Genomic DNA, 23,492 nt, shown 5'->3' with positions numbered 1-23,492 from the left:
TTCACTGAGGGCAGCAGGGGTGACAGGGGCAGGGGGTGCGGTGCCTGGTCCAAAGGAGACATGTTGGGTCTCTGCACAGACAGAAGGGACGGGAGCAAGTGGGACGGCGGAGATGGTAACGGAGGAGGCGGGGACAGATGTGGGGATGCTGCCAGGTGGTGTTGCAGCCTCCGCCTCATCGAGGAGGTCAGCGTAGGACCCGTCGGCGTCCTAGCTGGTATCGTGTCCAGACAGGTCCTCTGACTGACTCCCCTCACCCTCCATGCCACTGGCTCCTCCTGACTCTACAGCACTGGTGGCACTGTCGCTGGGTCCCTCCTCCAGGTCTGTGCAGGTGTCTCCCTCTGTTGCGGATGATGATGTAGTGGGCAAGGAGAGGAAACCAAAATGCATCAGTCACCTGTATACATCTGACACATGAGCACAAAAACAATTGGTCACAGTGCATATCAGGCAATGCATCATGAGTAACAGCTAGATTACTCCGCACATATGTAAGCCCTGCACTGCCCAGTTGGTAAACCCACTATGCCACTTGGACACAAGGAAAAAAAGAACACACCAGGCCACAACTTGAATGAGAAACACACTGAGAAGCTAGTGTCTGTAAACCGGTGAGCACAGCAATACAATGAAGTCATGCCACCTCTTGTTTACCCTGAAAGAAACAGTAGTGGTGCACCCAACGTAAACTAACACACCTCATTACTCAAGGTGTCACCACACTCAGAGACCTGTAAGTACTTTGGAACACAAAACGAAAAAATGTTGGTACCTTTGGACTCACAATACTTTACACAATCAACATGTTTTGAATGTGCCAATTCGCCATTTCGTGAAAAGCACACTCATATGCCTGCATGAAATATGTCTCACAAGGCAGTGCACACAAAACTACATTTACACTGTCATTGAAGAAGCTGGCACCTTTTCTAAGAAGCCACTGTTAGAAATGAATGGTGTTGCAGAAAGTACATATACATGGGCCCACGGAGGTCTTGATGTCTTGAGACTTGTTAGTTTGTATCACCAACAACAAAGGAGTCTCACAAAATCAAGAACACTGTGGGAACATGTGTATGGAGAATCTGCAACACCATTTAATTCTAACAGTGGCTTCTTTGCAAAGGTGCGAGCGTGTTCCATGAAAGTGGAAACGTCATTTGGTGTGCACTTCCTTGGGAGACATCTTACATGGAGGCACATCAGTGTTCTTAACACAAATCATCAAATTACCACATTTAAAACATGAAGAACTGTTGACAAGTGCTGTGAGTGCCAAGGTACAATTTGTTTAGAGTAACAACTTGAATTATGTCAGTTGTCACATGGCCATCCGTCACCTGATTACACAGTTGGCTACACATATGACCTACTGCCTGTCATCTGGATTGGCACAAATGTCCACACCCAGGACAATGCATCAGCTACTGGCCCTGCAATTGGGTTGTAAAAAAGCATAGCTGTACTGTGGAGACACCCTCATGGCAAGCCAGAATGTCCACACAGATGTCAGCACACAAAATCAAAACTGCGTTGCATCTGAACCACACACAGGTGCCAAAAATGTTGGAGCAGGAATCATGTTTTTGAACAAATGACACAGGCTGCAAAGCATGAACATTAAGCACTGGCCAGCATCACAGGGGCACTGCACGGTGATTCTGTGTACAGCCAATTCGCACACACAGGTCAGACCTGGCAAGGAAAAATCAGGGGTGCCCATGTAGGCCTCTCCCGCACAACCACCCATACCTGAGTCAATGTGATTGATACAGATCAAGAAGTGACACCTCTTATTCAGGGTTACAAAAACTGTGCAGCAAAAATTGCTAGATTTACACAACATCACCTCCTGGGGCTGGCAACACATATTTGTGACAAACAACCATCAACAGATTGTTGTGACTAGCCACACAGGCACTTCCCAGTGTGAGTATGCACAAGCAAAATGGTGTATCCCTGTCCAGTGGACACATGTAGCACACATTTGAAAAATACAAACTAGGCCAGGGAACAATGCTACAGAGGCAGTCCTATGCTGAACCCACAGAGAAAGTGCACAGTGTTGGATGACACACATGAATAGGCGGCCAGGGTGTCTCAGGGGACTGTAGGGGGCACATTGCTCCGTGTTCCTGGAATGAGCTGACTGTACCATGAGCAACCGTCATGGCACTATGCATATCTCCCACTCATGCACATTATGTCTGAGGCCACAACATTGGTCATGCATGGTGCAAGGATGTTCAGTTGAAACCTCACACTCCTATGTTGAGACTCATCATCAGTGCCGACAAATATGGACCCCCAACATAGTGAACAGGTCATGGCACAGGCAAGGTACCAACACAAGTCACAGACCACCCTCCCACATGATGCAGAAAGCAATGTGCACTTAGATTTACTGGAACCCTAGATGACCATGTGCAAATGTGTTTACACACAGACCAGGGGACACATGTCAAGGAGGGGAAGGGATGAAAAAGAGCACCAGGTGACATTGGGGAACAGAAAATGCATTGCACATATAAACTCTGGGAGTGTATCCAGGCTACAGAGCACTTCTAAAAGCTGGTGACACATAACACAACAAACCGCCATGTACCTACCCCCTTGTTGCTGCAGTCTCTCCTGTAACTGCCTATCGAGGTCAGGGAAGACCACCGCCAGGACACGGCTCATGAGGGGAGTCAGGTGTCGGCGCCCGCCGTGGGGGCGAGGAGTGTCGATCTCCAGCTGGCCCCGGGAGATCCGCCGGGTCCAGCACCGGATGTCCTGCCACCTTTTGCGGAGCTGTGGCAGCCTCCGACTACGATCCCCCACAGATCTCACGGCCCTGACGATGTCCCGCCATATCTCCCCCTTCTCGTAGGCAGTTACCTGTCAGGATGACAAAGTGACACAACATCAATACACCTGCTCCATGTCCCAGAGACACACATTTGAACATCTTTGAAATGTTGAACAGGGCATAGGATGCTGACAGGAATTGCATCATTCACAATAAGAAATTGGCCTGTGTGCAAACCCCAATGCACTACATGGCATTGAAAGTCAACAGGTGGCATGAGGGGTGCAACACACTCACTGATCATGGCACACACTGTGCAGCACATGCAACAGCAGGCTGATGGCCAGCACGTGTCAAGCAGTCACATGTCCCACTCCACTGACGCACCCTCAGCAGACTAGACAGACACACGCAGGCACAGATCACTCGCCTGTCATTGACAACAGCGGATACAACTCTCACTCTTCTCATGTGCCACTTGCCAGTGGGGTGTCACAGGTGTCGTGCTAGCTCTGCAAGTCAGACACACAGCACGGCTTACTTGTCACATCAGATGGGTAGATCTGTTGCCTCCACCATGCAGCTGTGGTGCAACACTTCACATAGACACTCACCCACATGACAAGGAACATTCACACACATCAATGTCCATGAGGTCGTACACATCATTTGGACACTGTCACCACAGGTCCACTCAACTCATACACATCTGTGGGTACAGTCACCTGTCACACCGGGGGGGGACCACTGAATCACCTCAGGACAATAGGAAAAAAAGCCACCAAGGATTTGCCAGGCTGAATGTGTCATGCACTATGCAGTGAAAGTCACAGTAAGCACAATGCAAGTGAGGAGTGCACACAGGAACTACATCATGCTCTGCATGAGAGACATCAGCATGTCCCCCCTCCGGGACCCACTCTAAACAACATTGCATGTCTGTCCCACCTGGACACAATATTGACAGTCACACAACAGGTGCATAGGCAAAGGTAGTGGAGTCAGCACTCACCTACTCCTCTGGTCTCCCATACAGCTTGGTGTACTGTGGGAGGAGGCAGGCCAGCAACGCCTCATTCTCCTCCAGGGTGAATGGCTGGGCCCTCTCCGCAGTACGTGACATGGTCCAGAGGAAGCAGAGACAGCAGCAGTGTGGTCGACTGGAAAGTTGTGCAGACAAGTGCCCTCTCATGGGTTCTGGCTGCCTTATATCTGTCTTGCTGAGGGGCATTCATTTTGAGGAGTACATAGTGATTGGTCAGACACATTCGCATCGTACGTTTACTCCAATCCCTTTAAACATACACCAATGACACGCATTCGCATCGTTAAAATTTTGAGCATCGTGTCAAGTCAACAACCACTTTGCAACATTGTATTATTTGGCCAACTGACTGTTCCAGGACACCTGATGGACACATTTCAACTGAAAACTCTGTATCCATGACAACCAGCATGCATTTAGGGCCTAATACTTGTCCCTTATGTGTCCCCTATGTAATTTTGAAATCCACACACAGGTACGGTGCGTTTCACACGTACCCCTATGGCACAAGTACAATAGTGAAACGAAGCGTACACATGCAATCATTGCGGGTGTACGGTGCGTTTCACATGTACCCCTACGGCACAAGTACAATAGTGAAACGGAGCGTACACACGCAATCAATGCGGGTGTACGGTGCGTTTCACACGTACCCCTACGGCACAAGTAAAATAGTGAAACGAAGCGTACACACGCAATCATTGCTGGTGTACGGTGCGTTTCACACGTACCCCTACGGCACAAGTACCATAGTGAAACGAAGCATACACACACAATCATTGCGGGTGTACGGTGCGTTTCACACGTACCCCTACGGCACAAGTACAATAGTGAAACAAAGCGTACACACGCAATGATAGCGGGTGTACGGTGCGTTTCACACGTACCCCTACGGCACAAGTACAATAGTGAAACGAAGCGTACACACGCAATGATTGCGGGTGTATGGTGCGTTTCACACGTACCCCTACGGCACAAGTACAATAGTGAAATGAAGCGTAGACACGCAATGATTGCGGGTGTACGGTGCGTTTCACACGTACCCCTACGGCACAAGTACAATAGTGAAACGAAGCATACACACGCGATGATAGCGGGTGTACGGTGCGTTTCACATGCTTACAATGGTAATACATGCGTACACATGCCAGGAATGGAGGGCTACGAGTCGCACAAGGATGTCCATCAAGTACTTGTCATTGCATACTTTGATGTGCAGGCCCTAGGTGTGTCAGCCAGTGATGTTGCACAGGTCATCTCATCTAGTTGCACAATTGATGTGTGATGACCTGTGGACACATGTCATGTGTGATGGGGCACTATGTGGCACACATCACCTTGACACTTGCCACATGTGTGTCTGTAGTCCAACTGTGTCATGCACAGCAGCAGTGGGATGACACAGTCATCACCACCTGCACCTGTCTCCTGATACCAGGGACAGGGACACTCTATCAACTGACATATCACGATCAGCGTGCCCCTATGTGACTATGTCAGGTGTGTGTCATGTGTTCCCATGAGCTTGCTGTTAGTGTTCCATCAACTGCATCTGCTGTTGGTGCATCCAACATGGGTCTGTGTGGAGATGGGCATGGCACACATCTACGCACACCATGCCACATGTGGATTCCCACGGCTGTAGGGTCTGTGTGCATTGGACATCATATTTTCCCAGGCATACATGTCTGCGTCGTCTCAATGGCTGTGTTTAATTGTTGTCACGTGTACCCCTTCATCGCAATGTGTATTATATGTACATTTGACATTCCATGTGACCTGTGCATGTGCCTTGCAGTCAACTGTCTGGATGAGATGACATCCTTCCAATGCAGCTATGTGGATGTGTGTCACTCCGGTGATATCTCTGGCTGTTCACTCAGACTTGCCCCCAGCTCATTTCAGGGCATGTCATGTAGACTTGACAATCAACAGGTGTATCTGGCTCTTCGTAGGAGTGCCAGCAAGCTGGCATATGTGTCCTGGATGTATTGCACATGCCAGACTCCATAGTTACCAGATGTTTTGTAGCAGTTTAGCATGTGCTATGTTCATTGACATTGATGTTGGCAGACTCTCAATCTTCATTATTCCTCACAATGTCTTGCAGGGCACCGCCTGTCCCAAGACCAATGCCAGACTTGGCTGCCATGAGGGAACGTGCCTGCATCCGACGTTACAGATTCACTCAACAGTTGATTGAGGACTTGACCGACAAGCTGGCACCACACCTCCAACCGCGACAAAGGTATCCTATTGCGTTGACCCCCAAGATGAAGGTGATGGCAGCCCTACATTTTTTTGCCACAGGTACGTTTTAATTGACCATAGCTGATGTTGGTGGGATGTCACAGACAATGTTCAGCCGTGTCCTGCGTGATGTTTTGGTAGCCATGTTGGAGCACCTTGATGAATTCATCAAATATCCAACTCCTGAGGAGTTGACAGATGTCAAGGGTGATTTCTATGCCCTGGGAGGGATGCCCCATGTCATTGGGTCCATTGATGGGATACATGTGGCTTTGGTACTACCACAGGCACAGGAGCAATCCTATCGCAATAGAAAACATTACCCCTCAATAAATGCCCTTGTGGTGTGTCTTGCTAACATGCTGATTTCTCATGTCTGTGCACATTTTCCAGGATCAGCACACAATGCCTACATCATGAGGCGTAGCAGGGTGCCACAAATGATGCTGCGGCTGCACAACGAACGAGCATGTCTTGTTGGTGGGTATACTCTGTTAGTCCTGTGTGTTGCGGTATCTTTGGCTCTTACGGCATCTCCTGACCCACTTATTTACATGATGTTTCCATGTAGGGGACTATGGATATCCCAACATGCCATGGCTAATGACACCTCTCCGCAAACCGAGAACAGCTGCAGATCACCGGTACAACAATGCACACGGGCAGACCAGGCGAGTGATTGAGAGGACGTTTGGACTCCTTAAGAGCCGATTCCGGTGCCTTGACAAGACTGGCGGGTCCCTCCCATATGCACCAGAGAAGGTGTGCAAAATCTTCATTGTGTGCTGCATGCTGCACAACATGGTCGTTGAGAAGGCAGTGCCACTCATCCTTGATCCTGATGAGCAGGAACATCCACCCGTGGAGGATCCAGGGCTTGGTCAAGAGGCAAGTGATGAGGAGGAGGAGGATGATATCCAGAGTCAGCTCATACGCAACTTCTTCTCATAATGGTGAGTCACTGGGTATGAGTGTGCAAGCTTGTAGCATTGAGTGGCATGTGTTGCAATGTGTGTGTCCAGCTGACTGAATGCAAAGTGACTTTGATGTGTGTACTGATGTGTCACTCGAGTGATGATGTCATGCCACACAGTTTTGCGGAGAGACTTTCTTTAAAATTTGCATGTGTCCAACATTGTTCATGTTTCGTAACTGACCATGTGTGTGGCGAGATTTGTTTTAGGTGACTTCTTGTGTGTCTGTCATTCCCAGGTTTTTGCGCCTCTTGTCTGCACGTGTCATCTTTGTCCTCCTGCTATTCCTCATGAAGATTGCAACGTGTGCTGAATCAGCGTTCCATGCACGGACATGTGGAAATTTCAGTTTGGGTAAGGATTGCAGCAAGGCTTTTTGGTGGTGGTACGGGTTGGGAATGTGTGGGGACTGCTTCTGTGCATGTTGTGGTACCATGCATACATGTCTTCTCACCATGGAGCATCTAGCATGTAGCATCACTCCCATGACATGATAGTCACCCTTCTTGACAGTCATCTGTAGTGGAGTGTGGAGTCTGATGAAGGCATCAATGTGCGTAAACCTTGCCTCTGAAACATTGCTGATGCTACGGGTGGATATAGTGTGGGACATCACAACAACAGGCTCTATGGTGATTTGCAGCCTCTCTGTGTGCAGCAGGATGTGTTTGGCTCATCCCCTTAACTTGTGTGCCAGTTCATTGGGATTTACAACATCCGTGTTGTGAAGGGGGGGTCCAGCATATGTCCCACATGTTCTGTCAACTGACCTTTGTGTGAGTTTGTGCAATAAAGGTGTTCAGCACAATCCAAAGTGCCTTGTCTCTGTCACTGCAGATCTCTTGCCAGTTTGCATGCGTCATCTATGGCATAATTGTCAAAGATTGAGCATATGAGTGTATGTGTACTTCGGCAACATGCATGCATTTCTTCATGGCTAATAATCTCTATTGTGCATGAAGTACCTGGTTGTGTATGTATTTGTGCAGGTTGCTCCCCACAATGGGACGTCAACGCCTGCTGACGGTGTGTCTCCTGTGCGCAGCTCCCCATTTTGTCTCCTGATCCGGTGGCTGTCATTTTTGTTGATTCTTCATACATTTTCTTGGAGTGACCCATGAGTAACCTGACACTCCTTCCTTTACATACACCTGTTGCACTGTGCCTTTCTGACCTCCTTGTCTTTGTGTGCTACTTTTTGCCTAGTTTCTCACCCCTTCCACCTGCTGCTGTCTCACCTGCAGCACCGCCCCACCGAGTGCCCTGATTCTGCAACCCACACGCCTCCAAAATGCTCCTCCCTTCCCCCCTCCACCCATTCTTAATGCAGCCAGCAGCTTGTCTGTGCCACTGTTGCGCCAACCCCGTGCCATAGGTATGACCGTCTGCGCCTGCAACGTGCACAGTGCACGACCCTCTGGTCCTTGCATGACCCACGTCACACAACAGGCTCATGCTGCAGCCATCCTTCCAAGCAATGTCCACCAGACAAGCAACCGCCTGCTATCAGGCAACCCCTAAGCGCACACATGACACCTTTGCATGCTGAGTGTGCAACTCCAACTGCCTACACAGCGCTGCCCTGCCTACCAGACCACCACAACACACGACATAAAGGAGCTCATCAGCATTGTGAGTGGACTGACAGCAGCTCTCCATCCAAAAGACACCCCACCCTTGCAAGGCAGATCAAATCCCTTGCAACTTTCTACCACTGCAAGCTCATGGACATACACGACAGCCTTGGCACACAGAGGCAGACAGCACTATTATCGGCGGGACAAACCCCCCTCAGGTTCTGGACTCCAGTCAGCAGCAAATACACCACCTGGCGCATGTGCACCATCCACTCTGGCTCTCCATCAGGCCCCTTCCCACACAACATCTCAACCACATCATACCCCATCCTTGAAGCCCACGTCCAGCACGTCATGAATGTCTCCTTTGAGTTTGCAACATTCCATGGGAGCTGGAGGCATGCAGAGACCCAGGCCCTTCTTAAACAACGGACGGCAGTGCCGCCAGAACTCCTGGAACATCACCCTGCTTCCCTAGGCCAGCAAATGTCATCAGGAAGACACTCAACGAGCAAATGACAAACTTCCTCCACGCAAACAGCTCCAGGCAACCGGCAGCAGACCATCTTCCACAGTAATCACACCACTGCAACCGTCATAATTACCACCACCAACGACCACTTTGCCCTGCTCAACAATGGTGAGACCACACCCCTTGACCTCTCAACGGCATTGTACACCATGTGCTACCACACTGTCATCTCACACATCTCCAACACTGGTATCCAGAGGAGGGCCCAGGATTAAATCAACAAGTAGCTCACCAGCAAGGACCAGGGAGTCTGCCTCCACCCTTCCGCATGTGGTACACTGGGGTCATCTGGCCCATGCCCCAGGGCTCATCTCTGAGCGTGACGATCTTCAATGTCTCCATGACCCCCCTCTCCACCATCACATGCGCACACGTCCTCATCATCATCTCGTATGCCATTGACACCCAGCTGCTCCTCACCCTCACCAAAGACCCAGCCATTGCCAGATCCAACCTTCAAGAAGGTATGAGATCCGTTGATGAATGGCTGAACATCAGCCACCTGAGGCTGGACTTGGACAGGACTGAGGTCATCATGTGAGGATTGTCACCTTACGGCTGTGTCAACTCCTTGTGTTCCACCGGCCTGGGCACCGCACCAGCACCCAGTGGCCACGCACGCAAGCTGGTGTTCATCATGGACTCATCGCTCACAATTACCATGCAACTCAACACCATCTGTACCTCATGCTGCAACACCCTCCTCATGCTGCAAATGATCCACAGATAGATCCACTCCAAGGCAAGACAGACCGTCCCCCTGGTCCACGACACCAGCCGGGTCAACTACAGCAACGCCCTGTACGGAGGGACAACAGCAAAACTGCAGGAGAACTTGTCCACATCCAGGGTGCATCCGCACACCTCATCTTCAACATCCCCCGCCCCAGCCACATCACCGTCCATCACTGTCTGCTGCAGGATCACCTTCTGACTCCTCAACCACACTCAGGAGGCAGTCCACAACCCCAGACCCAAAACCGACATTTGACGTCTGTCATCCAACAACCCGTTGGCCCAACTCCGTGCAGCCCACCTTGCCCTGGCCACCATTCATCACATCCACAGAACAACTGCATGCAGGAGATAGTTCTCCCACCTCGCCAAACAGACCTGGGACTCCCTCCCCGGGCAGCTCAACATGACCCATGACCTCTACACCTTCATGATACTCTGCCAAATTGGTCTGTCTGAGCAGTATTGCAAGCCCCCCCCTCAGCAGCTTGAGGCCCTCACGGGTGAGTATTGGGCTCAATGTCTGTATTTGGTGATACATTGTGACCCATGTGTGTCCTCGACCGGACTCAGATCCAAGTGTATGGATGGCTGGAGTTATTTCCACACTCAGGCATACTTTGACATATCCCCACACGTATGTTGTGGACTCATGCGAGATGACTGCAACATAAAATTACAATTATAATTTTTTTAATTATAGGTCTGGGGCGTGATTTGTGCACAGAAAAAGGTGCAATACAGGGACCATAGAATCCAAAGTTCACAGGGTGAGATGGGATCCTTGGCATTTGAAGTCATCAGAGTCCAGGCCACAGTGTTTGGCATCATTGGTCAGAGTGTGACCAGAAAGTCCATGTGGAAGATGATGTCAGTCAATGAGGTGATGCTGTCGCACATGGCGCCCACGTGCCTGGCCAGGTGACCTGAGAGATGTGGATGGTCCGCTGCCTCTCACGGTCTTTTCCGTGGATGACCCACCTTCCTCCGGGTACCCTCAGATGCTGGCCTTGACGATGCTTGGGAGGCTCCGTTGGACGAATCCTCCTCCTTCTCCCTCCCTGTGGCTGGTGGTGGTCTTCGCCTGGTGGCACAGGGAGGGTTGCCCATGTTGTCGGCGATTTGACGGAGTGAATGGCTTATGTCCCTTTGCACCGCCAGGAGCTCAACCAGTCTTGTCTCCATCCGTCCTTGGTGTTCTTGTTGATTGGCGTGTTGCTCGGCCTGCTGGTTCTTCATCTCTGTGAGGGTCACCACTACCTGGCTGAACTCCCTGGTGTCACGCCGGTATGCGTCCATGATGTTGTCTATGTGTGACATACCGGTCCATTCAGCTGGCTGGTCAGGTTCTCGCCTCCGCCTGCCTCCACTCCCACCACCCCTGCCCACACGAGCCTGGGCTGCCGTTGTGGGCACATCGGGTCTACGGGACCCCTGAGGGATGGCAGTGGCGGTGTTGTCTGCCTCCTCCTGGGTGCCCGGCGCACCTTGTCCCTCCTGGTCAGACTGGCTCAGTTGTTCACTGCGGGCAGGGCTCCTCGGTGTCTCCTGGGATGTGGCAGAAATAGGGGTGGTGGTTGGCACAGATGTTCCTGAACCAGGTGCTACAGGGGCTTGGACACCAGAGGGTCCAGGTCGGTCGAGGTAATCCACGGAGTGTTGAGAGGCGTCGCTGCCGGTGGGATCAGGTTCCTCCCAAGCCTGGGACTGTGATTCTTCACCCCCATTGTTGGGGGGAGATTCATCACGTTGCCCTGTGTGTGAGAGACAGACAATGTTAATGTTGTTTCTTGCAACATCCATGTTCCATACACATTCAAGTTGGCACTGTTCCTCCAGGTAGTTGTATGTGCCTAGCATTCTCCTCAATGTTCACTTGTGGATGGGTATGTTGCAGGGGACAGATTGATATGTTCTCCGGAGTCTTTGACATGTAGATTTTTGGCTTGGATGCTTCTTCGGCTATGTATTGGTGTTGTTGTGTTACATGTCCATTGTGACAGTGGGTAAATCCATTGCCTGTCCCGGGGGTGTCTGCTTGTGTAAGGGGTGTGTGTGACAGGGCCTGCTGGTGGGTGTAGTGTGATTTTGCACTGGGGCTCCCAGGTGATGTAGCTGTCCCCCCATGGAGCATGCTGCCATGACAGTGAGTGTGAGTTCCTGTCCTAGCTATCTGACCTTGTTGTCTTGGTGTTTGTGTTTGCACTGGTCACAGGAGGGCCTTGTGCTGCCTACACCCGGGCCAAGTGTCAGCTATCTTGTCAGTACTTCCCCAATCCCTGTGCATTGCTCATGGTGCATGGGTATGTACCTGTGCCATATGGGATGGGGGCAATTGTGTCTGATTTGGAGTTCAAAAATGCGTTTTGTGACACCCACCCTCCCAGCATACCGGACATCCATTCTTGGGTTGGTGCTTCGTGTAGCATGGGACATAGCATGGCCTTGCTTTCTCAATGGGGCATACACATGTTAGTGACATTAGCGTTTTTTTTTACTGTGGTTCTGGCCAGTGAGGGGTTGGGGGTAGTTGCGTGCATTTTGTGTAGTTGGGGTGTGGATGCCATTACTCCCATGTTACGTAAGTTGTTTGTGTACTCACCAGGCTCTGGAAGTCCTTGAAGTCCATGTACTCCCACCGGCGGAAGCAGGGCCATCACCTTCTCCTCCCAGGGATGGAAATGTACTGGTCTGCGGGGCCCACCACCTCCAGTGAGGTTGCTCTGGGAATAGTCGTCATTCATTTTTCGCTTGACCGCCCTCCGCAGATCATACCACCTGGCTTGGCATTTAGTCTTGGTCCTTCTGATGGGTGCAACAGCATTCACCCTATCGACGATCCTCTGCCACAGGCATGATTTTTCTGCTATGCTGGTCTGTCTGACCAATGTTCCAAACAGCTGTGGCTCGACTCTGATGACTTCATTGACAAGGATCTCCAGCTCCTCCCTTGTGAACTTTGGATTCTTGTCTGTGGGCATGGTGTGGGGTGAGGGTGTGGATGGTTGTGGGTGTGTGGGTCTGAATGTGAAGTTGTGGGTCTGAATGTGAAGAGGGGGTATGTGTGAAGGAGGTTGTGTGAAGGTGTATATGTTAAGGTGGATGGGTGCAGCTGTTGGTGTGTGCTCTCTAGCTGCAGTGAGTCTGTTGCAGAGGCTCATGGTTTGTGTGTGTGGGCCCTTTTTATTGGTCCATTTGTGGGTGGGCCTCAGTTTGAATTTTTGGTGGGTGTGTTATAAGGGGTGGTTGTGAGCTAGGCCAGCTGTTTGCCTGTTTGGATGTGGCCAGGTCAGTAATTTCCATGTTTTGTGCACTGTAGACGTGTTTTGTGGTGTTGTGTGAGTCGAATAGACCCTCCTTGTGCTGTTTTACATTGCCTATGTACGGTGCGTACATACGCGATGTTGTTGTGAGGTGCGTACATATGCGACGTTGGGGTACGCACCGTACATACGCGATGATGTTGTTGTTAGGTGTGTACATACGCGATGATGTTGTTGTGGGGTGCGTACATACGCGATGTTGGGGTATGCACCTTACATACGTGATGATGTTGTTGTAAGGTGTGCACATACGGGATGTTGTTGTGAGGTGCGTACATACGCGATGTTGGGGTACGCACCGTACATACGTGATTATGTTGTTGTGGGGTGCGTACATACGCAATGTTGGGGTACGCACCGTACATACGCGATGAAATTGTTGTGAGGTGCCTACATACGTGATGTTGGGGTACGCACCGTACATACGCGATGACTTTGTTGTGAGGTGCCTACATACGCGATGTTGGGGTACGCACCGTACATACGCGATGATGTTGTTGTGGGGTGCGTACATACGCAATGTTGGGGTACGCACCATACATACGCGATGATGTTGTGAGGTGCCTACTACATACGCGATGTTGGGGTACGCACCGTACATACGCAATGATGTTGTTGTAAGATGTGTACATACCCGATGTTGTTGAGAGGTGCATACATATGCATGGGGGGGCCTGTACAACTCGTACCCCTATACGACTCGCACCCCGTAAACTACTTTTCCCGGGATACGAGTCGTACAATGTTTGCTTTGTAGCGGGTGAAGTCATTCCCCGTGTACGGGACGTTTTCCGTACGAATCCTAAATCGGAAAGCCGGTCCGGATCGTACTTGTACGGTCGGACTGTATTTTTAAGCTTCGTACGGAAAAGTGTCCAGGTCCGTCTCGTACAACTTTTCCCGATCGAATTCGTACGGATCGGGCCGATCCGTATGTATTTTTCCAGTACGAATCGTACTTCACGGGTGGGACGGGACTTGTACGATTCGTACGGGAAAAATTACGGGTACGAGTCGTACGGAAAACAAAAATACAGGATCGGAATCGGCCCCTTAGTCTTCAGGGCTGTTGCTAGAAAAATATGCAAACTTCTGCATGTATGTTTTTGAGCTACCCACTGGTGGTGTCAAGCAATGTTCCCATTGTGTGTAAATCAAAACTGCATGTGTAGTTCCAGAGCTGTGTAAATAATAGTGTGCATAGTGATAATAACAGAACATTTCACCATAATTAGTTGTTCCACTGTACATATCTTCGCTTTCAAATACAGTATAATATTCTAGCTCTGAAAGCATAGAAATAACAGCTTTCACATCCCAATCATCAGATAAGCTGCTAATCACTTAATCTTTTTTTTTGTAAACAGATTTTATTAATTTATAATCCACCCAGCAGTATTATCATTAGACAGAATCATTGCCCATACATCAATGAGTGACTTCGCATCTTTTACATGTAGTATTATATATTCTTGGGAGCAACTTCACTGTTGATGTCTCCACCTCCCACAACGTACCTGCGACCATCCACTTGGATAGCAGTTCTAGGATATTCATGATCTATATCCCTACATGGAGGATCAATTCCATAAGCATCACTGCTAGGCCTCGCTCTGGTCTATCTCAGTAGTTAACGGGTTAACAAAACACCTCCTACCCTCCCTCCTCCCCACCCCCCTCCCACCGTCAGACATGTCGCTCCAACCGTTATCTCTCAGTGTTAAGAGTGAGTCACACTTGTTGGACAACTGGAATCTCAGTGCCGGGGAGCAAAAAGGGGGGAGCCACCACGTAGTGCCCGCTGCCCTTCGACCGAGCCACCCGCTCCAGAAGGGCAATGCTGCAATTCGTATGCGTAAGTCTCCTCGCGCAGGGGATCAGTCATTGTCGTCTGTCAGGTTCTTGAGTAAGTCTACCATCGCCACCCATGCCCTAGCTGCGGTCAACATTTTGTCATTATTGGCTCTCTGGGCCATTTGCATTCTAAAAATCCCCTCACAGTCAGCCCACTTTATGAACACTCGCAGCCATTGTGTAGCGTTAGGTGCCGTGACCGCCTTCCAATGGCTGGTAATTTCTCTCTTAGCAAGGACCAGCCCCAAGTCTATGAATTTACTGATAACTGTGTTACGGGCAGTGTGGGGGAACCCGTGTATTAGACAAAATCCCGGTCTCTGATCAATGTCTCTATCCGTTATTTCACCTAGTTTAGTAGTTACCTCCCCCCAAAACTCGTTCAACAATGAACACTCCCAGAACATGTGTAAAAATGTAGCATTCTCTAGTTTACAACTCGGGCAGGCAGTTCAGGACCCGAAAAATTCGTTGATTTTGTGTGGGGTGAGTTACGCCCTGTGGAAGACATAAAACTGTATTAGCTGAAATCTCGCGTTTCTAGAGCATTTCCACGCCCGTTCCATCAGCGCCTCCCACAACTTCTCCTCTATAGGGATCCCAAGGTCCGCTTCCCACTGAATGTGTAGCCTCTCCAAAGGGGACCTGAGCTCCTGAGTAATTCGCCTATATAGGCAGGTTACCGCTTTGATCGTCCCTGCCGCATACACTACATATTGACAGGGGAGAGAGGTCGGCGGTTCTGCCATCCCCTTCTTCCAGTGCTTACGGATGGCTGCCGTCAATACAGCATGTAAGAGAAAGTCATGACAGGGCAGTTCATACCTTTCTAAAAGGTCCTGGAAGGGTAAGAGGACGCTGTCCTCATATAGGTCCACAATAGTGGAGACCCCCACTTATTCCCAATCTCTCAATCGCTGCCAATCCCCCCCATGTGGCAGTGCCTCGCTGACCCTCAGCGGGATCTCAGGAGCATACGGGGGTCCCACCTTGGCTCTTCTGTTGGCCTGATTCCAGCATTGCCACACCACCCACAGCTCCCTCGGGATCTCTCGTTCGCTCACAGGGAACCGGAGGAGTGTCCGAGAAAGCTGGCGCTGGTCCTGGCCCATGCCCCCTTGGTCTTCCCCCAGACGTAATCCCCTGGCCATCCACTTTGTGAACCATTGAAATTGGGCTGCGTGGTAATAGGCCTCAAAATCAGGGACTGCGAATCCCGCCTCCCGCCTGGGTCGCAGCATGGTAGTGAGCGCCACTCTGCGTCTCCCAGAACCCCATAAAAATCCCGTAGTCATGGTGTTGAGTTGGGTGAAGTATTTTCACGGTATCCATAGAGGAAGTGAGCCAAAGTAGTACAGTAGGCGTGGCAAGGTTACCATCTTTAGCAACGCCACCCTCCCCGCTACTGAAAGTGGAAGGGTCCCCCAGAATTCAAAATTGCTTGCTCCTGGTGGTTCGTAACGCCCTTCCGATATTACCTTCTAGCAGGTCAGAGGGTTCGTGATAGATCCGGGCTCCTAGATAAGTCAGGCAGCTGCTTTCCCACCTCACGTCTAGCACATCTGGTGGTACACCTCTGACACCCTGAACAGGGAAAAGGCACGTCTCATTCCAGTTGACTCTGAGACCCGCCACATGTCCCAATCTAGCCAGCAATTCCCGAGCCCCCCGCAACTCCTCAGCAGCATTGGCAAGGAACATTAGAAGATTGTCCGCGTACAGAGCAATGTAGTGGAACTGACCTACCCCGTCCAGACCCCTGTAATATCGTCCCGATCTAGCATGCATTGCCAGCAGCTCTATTGCCAGTGCAAACAGGAGGGGAGACAGCGGGCATCCCTGCCTCGTCCCCCTGCCCACGCTGAAGGCCTCCGAAATCACTCCCCCCGTGCGGACCCTGGCAGTCGAGAGGTTGTACAATATCCTCGTCCAAGCCACAAATCCCTCGCCCAGCCCGAAAGCTCATAAGACTGTAAACAAATACGGCCACTCCAGACTATCGAATGCCTTCTCAATGTCAATCGATAAGATGCACGCCTCTTCCCCTACATGCGCTGAATTGTGTAGCAGTTGACACAGTCGGCGTACATTCCTGGCCGTATTCCGGGAAGGAATAAACCCGGCCTGATCTACATGCACAAGTGCTGTCATATGGGTCAGTAAACGGCCGGCTAGAATGCTGCTCAATATCTTGTGATCAAGATTAAGCATTGCGAGGGGGCGTTAGGAGGCGCGATCCCACGCCGGTTTATCCGGCTTGAGGAGTGGTACGATTATTGCTTCACTAGTCGGGCGAGGTAAGCAGCCATCCCGCCGCGACCTGTTGTAGAGGGCTAACAGGTGGGGAGCCAACAGATCCACATATGTGGCATAAAACTCTATTGGGAGCCCATCTGTGCCAGGAGTTTTATTCCTGGCCATACGTTTTATTGCTCCCCTGATCTCCCCCAGTTCCACATCCCGACCCAATATCTCTGCATCTTCCGCCTCAACCTGGGGGAGTTCTATATCCAGGAAATCCTCCTCCTCCAATACCCAGGGATCTAGTTGACTTTGATACAGGGTAGTATAATATTCCAGAAACTGCGCATTAATAGCTTGCTGCCCGTAATACGCTGTTCCATCTCCACCTCGCAGTTCTAAGATTGGTGTCCCTCTTCGTGCCGGATTGGCCAGCCAAGCCAGCAGTGCCCCAGATTTGTCCCTCTCAGCGTGTGCCCGCGCCACGTATGCCCTATAATCAAAACATCTCAGGCGTTCCACTTGGGTCACCAATTCTTCTCTGGCCGACATAAGACCCTCCTGTCTATCCTCTCGTTCGGGTCTATCTCTTTCCACGTCTCTGAGCTGTTGTTCTGCCCTCTGTACCTCATTCAGCAAGGTTCTTCGCACCCCAACTGCTTCTCCTATACAGCGACCTCTTATCACTACTTTGAAAGCATCCCACTCATTGTGTATGCTAGTGGTCGTGTTAGTGTTGTTCTGGAAGTACTCCTCGATAGCAGTGCCTATTGTGGTTCTAAAGACCTGGTCTTCCAAAGTCTCCGGTCGGAGGCGCCAACTGGGAATAGTGGACCTAACTCGCAGCCAATTCATGGACACTAACAGGGGATTATGATCTGATATTGTCCTGGCTAAGTACTCACTCAGTGTGATCCCCCCATGCACATCTGGGGAACAAAGAATAGAGTCCAGTCTAACATGTAGCTCATGTAGAGCCGAGAAATAAGAGTAGTCCCGTTCCCCCAGGTGATGGGCCCTCCAAGTGTCTGTCAGTCCCTAGTGCCGTTGCCAGTCGCGTCAGGCTTCTGCTATTCTATGTGTGGGGGCGTCAGGGAGGGGTGGATGAGTACGGTCCAGGGCCACTTCAGTAATGTAATTAAAATCTCCCCCCAAAAGCAAAGGTCCAGTCAGGACTGGCGCTAGTTTCTGAGATAGCTGTGCAAAGAAAGCCGGCTGATCAACATTAGGAGTGTATATACTTCCCATAGTAATATCCCGGCCATCAAGGCACCCCACCACCACCATGAATCGTCCCTCAGGGTCTATTATCTATCGTACACACTGAAAGGGAACCCCCGCTCGCACCCACACCAAGGTCCCTCGTGCAAAGGCCGAGTGCGTAGTGTGAAACACCTGTCCTCTCCATCGGCGCTGTAGCACAGCTCCTTCTGTCTTTGTCAAGTGAGTTTCTTGAAGTAATGCGATTTGCACCCCTCGTCTCGTCAGGTAAGCATGTATTTTGTGCTGCCGGCTCATAGTGTGCATCCCCCTAACATTCCAGGTCATAATTTTGATACCTACAGAGGTACCCATAATTCCGACTCTATACTCTGACAACAGCAATCTCCCTTAGCGACATGTCTGACCCCAGCCCGCTTACCCCAAACTGTAAACTCTACCCAACTCCCACACCCCAGGACAGGCACACAAGAACAGGTCCCCATCCAAACTAAAGCATTCATACACAAAACTATAAAAAGGTGGAGGTGAGTGTCTCGCTTCCGTTGGTCTCAGAACTCCCCCCGGCCCTCCGCTATAGCTAGTTCTCCCAGCAGGTCCCCACGATACATCCATGCCCATCCATTGTGCATCAGTTGGATCTCTAGGGCCTGGGGCCACAGTGGGCATCCCACCGTCTTCTCCCCAGACAACCGGCAGACCGATCATCCAAACACCTCATTTACCGTCTGCGGAGTGACATCCGGAAGTCCAGCATCGGAGAGCCCCTGGGCACTACTCGATCTCGAGCTCTCAGTTCTGTCCCTCTCGTGGTCCGTGTCGTTGCTAGTCGGACTGACATCCCCATGGCTAATGGCTGCTACTGCCAGGACCGCTCTATCTCGTTCCCGTCGGCGAGCAGCAGGAGAGATGGACCTCCGTGGGTGCGAAACGGGGGAAAACCGCTGTCGGGGTGGATTCGGATGTGACGAGCGTGATCCAGTGCCGCCTTGGGTTTCCAACCAGTCCCAAGCGGTCTGCGGGGTGAGAAAGAAGTGCGTCTCCGCCCCTGAAGTTACCCTAAGGTGGGCCGGGAGCCGGAGCTGGCACAACTTCCGCTTAACAGCCAGGAAGGAGGATATTTGGCGCTGCACTTCCCTAGTATAGTCCGGGAATATCATCACCTTGCTGTAGATTCTGTTTCTCACGGGCCCTTTGTACGATAAAGTCCCGGTCCCGATAATGCAGTAGTCGCACCACAAGTGGACGGGGTGGGGCACCAGGTTTAGGTGGGCGAGCCGGGACCCTATGAGCACGTTCCAGTGCATAGAAGGGGGAGAGACCCTCCGGGGCCACCTCCGTTTTCAGCCAGGTTTCCAGGTACTGGACCACATCAGCTCCTTCCTCCCGTTCCGGAACGCCTATGATGCGGAGGTTATTCCTTCTCGAGCGACCCTCGCTGTCCTCAGCCCTCATCTCTAGCACCTTGACCCTGTTCACCACTTCTTTCAGTGAGCTTTGTAGGATGGCGACCGCATCCGGTATGTTCTTCATGGTAGTCTCATTGGTCACTACCCTCACTTTAAGTTTCCGGTGGTCATCTGTCAAGAGGGTGAGAGCTGACCCAATGGTGTCCATCCTCGCCTCCAACACCTCCCGTGAGGATATAATAGCCTACATGATGTCACCCAAGGTGGGGTCTCTGGGTTGCCGCACTCCGCGCCTCCCAGCTGTACTCTCATCATCGTCTGTGTGTTGTTCCGGTTCGTCCATCCGCAGGACCTCGTATCTCTTGCTCCTGGACACCCTTCCCATTTTGTGAGTTATTTTCAGAAGTAACACGCTGCGTGAGTAAGGTCCTTGGGCCCCGCCTTCACTGGTCAAGTGTGGTGCTGCCGTCCTCCAGTGGGTTCAATGGCACCAGCTCCTCAGCTCTCGTGTGTCTTGCCTGGAAGTATGCGGACCAGGTGATTCCAATCCGTAGGAGCCCCATGACAGTTGCCCCAGCTGCCTCAGGAATGTGGGGGATGGCCCATCCAGGAACAAAGGACTCGCCCCCGCAGTGGTTCAGGAAGTAGGAAGACCCGTAGCGTTATCACTGTGGTGCTCCGGTTCAGCAGGGTCCGGGCCCAGTATCCCTTAAGTGCTGCGATGGTGCGCGCTATGACCGGCTCAGGTGTTGAAATGTTCATGCACTTCTAAGGATGTTAAACCTCACATCCCCCACAGTAAAGAGGCCCGTCTCTCCGTACCTCCAAGGTCAGTGCAATCGTGCTTTGAGCAGCACTTTCGTCCAAGCTAGCCCCCGCGCTCTCTCTCAGCTCCGCTCTCTTGGTATGTCTCTATGCCTAGGTGCAACTCAGTGTATGCGTGCAAGGTGCCCGCGAGCACTCACCGGGGGTAGTCCGTGTGCGTGAATCGCCGAGCCCTGGAATATCTGGCCGAGCTGTGTGCTTCCGAGCGCAGGTCGCTCACGCCTCTACCCGTCCTCCTCCTGCTTGATCTCACCACGATTCCTCTGTGAGCCCAGGACATTCGTGGCAATCACTTGAGCTTTCGCGCGCTGTGCACCTCTTCAGGCCGCATAACCCCAATGCGCGCGAACCTCAGCAGCTCCGGTTACGGGTACCTCTCAGTCCACCCCAGCGCCAGTGCAGCCGGGTATCGTCTCAGCCTACCACCCAGGCAGGGTAGGGTGCCAAACTATTCCAGTATTCGTCTTGTGCAGGATAGGCGACCCGGAGTCCAATGGTTTCACCGCGGCGCAGGCATGGTCCCTCCTTCTGCCATCTTAGGGTCAGGCAACATTGGGCGGTCAGCCCAACGAGGCGAGTCCGCTCCCTCCGCTCCTCAGTCTCACCGGTCAGAGGGTTCCTAGGCGAGTCCCGACCTCCAAACAGTTTGGGATATGGCGGCCAGTAGATGCTCCAGGGACACTTGCAGACCCTAACCGCTGGCGTCTCCTCCGGTCACAGCCGCCATTTTGGGTCTCGATCCGACGGGCTGCAATGGGCAGGAAAATCCCAATTTTCTCCCTTTTCCAGCGCTCTTACGCTCTAAAAGTTTGTCCAGGAGGGTACCCGGTATGCCGCGTTAGTGTGCGGTATCAGGGGCCTCTGTAGCATGTCAGGATGGTCTACGGCGGAGGGCAGCCACGGAGGAGCTCCGAGGTCCGCTGCTGCTTACATCAGTGCCAAGCCACGACCCCATAAGCTGCTAATCACTTAATGACATTTTTACAAACATAAGGTTTCTGTAAAGTCTCTGTTGGACAAAAATATCAAATGGGATCTTATCCTAAACAATGCCATCCGGGACAGGAAATTCAGAAATGTTCACAAGGTACAGGTCTCTTTGCACTTGATGTGATGAAGAATGAAACTTCAATTCCTAGGTTACCATTTTGACTGCAGAGCCTTCAGAGAGATAATGTCCACTAAGAAGCAAAAAGAAAACTTGCAAATCCAATGCAAACAAAATGGAAAAGTAATGAAATGGCAATTCAAATAAAAATCCAAGGTGGAACAAGGTAAGTCTGTCTTAGCCAGAAAATATATGGGTGATACCCATGCAGTGTGTATCTGATGAATCCGAGGAAAAGTCATCAACATCGGCAAAATAGCGAGAGGCTGGTAGATACCTCCAAAGGAGAATCATAATAAACAACTTTGTTGTTAGTAGTGGTAGTTGAAGACTGAGTTCACATACAGTTTGTGTGGTAACTGGAAGTAGCAAAAGTTCATTGTCCGATATTCTCCGCTGGGGAGTAGAAATTTCGATATAATTTAATGCTTGTAAATGTAGTTCCTGTATGGTAGTGAGAGGAGCCAGGTAGCTACCTAGGAGCCCTTGTGGCCTACTGGGCAGGGCAGGCCAAATGGTGTGGTTTTATGAGATCTATGGAGACCTATCTTGTGTGTTTACAACCAGCAAAGGGTGGCTAAAGTACTGTTCTGGTACATTCAACTGCCAGGACTGGCACTGGTGCTCTGTATGATGGCCCAAACTCTTTTTATTGATAATCTTCGCTCGAACTAGATCCTCAATCTTTGGAATCCAGACATGAGTTCCTGGTTGCACACTCACTTCTCCAGTGGCAGAACACTTTATCTGTTTGTTCGAACGGTCATCTCGGAAGACTTTTAGTTCCTGTAAGACAGCCAAACGTTTATTGATGTCAAATGGCATATCTGTCACCACTGTACCAGGATTATCAAGGTCTGAAACTCATATCTGGACACTCAACAGGACCTCATTGGGAGTTCGGCTGCTCAAGGATCTTCTAGGCAGATCATTTAAATCTCTCTGGACTCTATACAGATGATGGATCCAACTATGACCTGAACCTAATACTTGAGCTGTTAAAGAATTCTTTAAATTACAGTTTTTCCTCTCCTCTATTGAATTGATCTCAGAATAATATGGGGAGGAATAATACACAGCAGCACCCAGGATGCCCATGGTAAGCCCTAGAGGCAAATGCTAGTACTTGGTCCAAGTGGAATGCAACTACTGCATATGTTCCGATGAAGACTTGCAGATCTTTTATAACAGTTCAAGTATCAGTTGATCGCTGTGGCCATACCCATAGGAATCTAGAATATGAATCCACTAATAACATGAAGTATTTACAGGATCTGTCAGAGTTTAATGGCCTGCAGTGGTCGAGTTACACACAAGCGAAGGGCTTGGTCTATTTGTAGAGACCTGGCCACCAATAGAGTTGCTGTAGTACTGAAACTGTAGGTGCCGCACCTGCATAGGCAGAATTTTACCTCTCATGAGCAACTATGATCAATTCTAGTCTGTGGTCTGAATTTGGAATCATTTTATCCCCCACTCCAGGAATATGAGCAAATTGTATATTTTACGCACTCAGTAGGTAGGAGTATTTTACTGGATATTTTTAGATAATGGAGTGAGTGCTTGAAGCATTGACAGCTGCCATGATGTCTCCACCCACTCTC

The sequence above is a fragment of the Triturus cristatus genome, chromosome 5_1 (genome assembly GCF_964204655.1).
Source record: "Triturus cristatus chromosome 5_1, aTriCri1.1, whole genome shotgun sequence".
Lineage (NCBI taxonomy): Eukaryota > Metazoa > Chordata > Amphibia > Caudata > Salamandridae > Triturus > Triturus cristatus.
This window is presented reverse-complemented; position numbering follows the sequence as displayed.